Below are 1,721 nucleotides of genomic sequence, written 5' to 3'. Positions count from 1 at the left end.
GGGCGCTGACCCGCCGGCCCTCGCCGGACTCCAGCCCGGGGCCCTGGCGCCCCACCGCCGGCCAGGCCAGGCGAGGCGAGGGAGCAGGGAGGGCTGTTCTGGGAGCAGGGGAGGGCAGGGCAGGGCAGGGCAGAGGAGGAGAGGCGAGGCGAGGCGAGGCTGCTCCCTCCCTCCCCCGGGGCCGGGAAGGCGCCTGGTTCCTTGCAAAGTACAAGAGCAAATCCCCGCTGGCCGCCCCGTGCCGCAATGGAGGGGAGCGCTCCCGGCCCTGCCTTGGGGCAGCCGCCTGCTGGGAGGACGGTGAGAGGGGCACGTTTCTTTGCGCGAGGAACACTACATGACAGGGCATGTCGCTGTGTCGTCTCGCGCCTCGGGTAGCAGCGGTGTCACACTCGCATCCTGGGCGTGCAAGGAGAGTGCTGCCGACAGGGAGGGCACACGTGGCAGCTGCACACCTTGGTGCGAGGGACCACGTCTGCAGGGCGGGTCAGCCGGCTGCGCTTGATTCAGCCGGCTGCTCTTGACCTGCAGAGCCTGTCTCGTGTGTACACAGCTCTGATTCTTCCCAGCCTGCCCGCACGCTGCTTCGTGCCAGGCACCGAGTACTGACATACAGCTCAGCTCATCCGTTGGTCTCCAGCTCTTCACAAAGGTGTGCGTGCGTCGTTTTCCTCACCTTCGCTGAGCAAAGGAGAAGAAAACTGAGGTGTGGAGAGAAGTGATTTGCCCAAGGTCGCCTGGCAAGTCTGTGCCAAAATTGAGGCAAAAACTCCAGTATGTGCCTGGCAGCACTGCGACCCCCGGGCACTGTCGGTGTTGCTCCCAGCTGGAGCTGTGGCTAAGTGTGTGTGTGCGTGTGTGCGCGCGCGTGGGGGGGGTGTAATATGACTACAGCAGGTATTGACACACACAGCTCCAAGCTTATGTTGTGCAACTGTCTCTCTTGTACAGGCGCACTCTCAGTAACATATTGGTGTGCTTTCACTGTAGTAATTGTCAATCCCAGTGGGATTTTTTTTTCAGAGCATCCAATCCTAAATACTATTGAAATCTCTTTTACATCTATTCTGCCGTTTCTGCTGGACAGAAATACGGTGTGATACTCTCCCCTCCTCCCAGCTGTACTGCACGGTGCACGCAGGAGAAACATACATCGGTTTGCCCATTTTTCCTGCCTTAATTGTGTTTCTGGTCTCCGAATCCAAAAAACCGGAACGTAAAGGTCTCTATCAAAAAAAGATTTAACAAATCTTTACCAAACCCATCCCTGTTTGTTCTGTTGCAGCTGGCAAATGAGGATGCTCAGAGCTTTGAAGCCTTGTACCTGCACCCTGATCATGTCGCTGCCCCATGTGTCCATCCCATTGCCTCCTGTTACAGACGGGAAGGCATGAGGGCCTGCTGTTTGCAGTGGCTTGGCAAAGGTCGCGCCACAAAGCTGCATCAATTAAGGCTAGTGCTGCGGAGTTGCTGGCCGGCCGTTCAGTGCTCCGACCACTAGGCCATGTTGTCGGCGTGTACTCCTGTGTCGGTCCTGTCGATGTAACTGGAGTAACTCTTGACCCTGGGACTGTGCCTGCGCTTGAACTGGTTGGTCTGGGACCTTGGAGGTGTCGCTGCAGGTCTGTGTCTCTTGGGCCCAGTCTGTGCAGGCTTCCTTGAACCTAGTGTTCCTGGAAGAGTTCTTTCCCTTCTCCTTTCCCAGCTGGGTCCGCATTCCT

The sequence above is a fragment of the Alligator sinensis genome, unplaced genomic scaffold (genome assembly GCF_000455745.1).
Source record: "Alligator sinensis unplaced genomic scaffold, ASM45574v1 scaffold1352_1, whole genome shotgun sequence".
In the NCBI taxonomy this organism is placed as follows: domain Eukaryota; kingdom Metazoa; phylum Chordata; order Crocodylia; family Alligatoridae; genus Alligator; species Alligator sinensis.
This window is presented reverse-complemented; position numbering follows the sequence as displayed.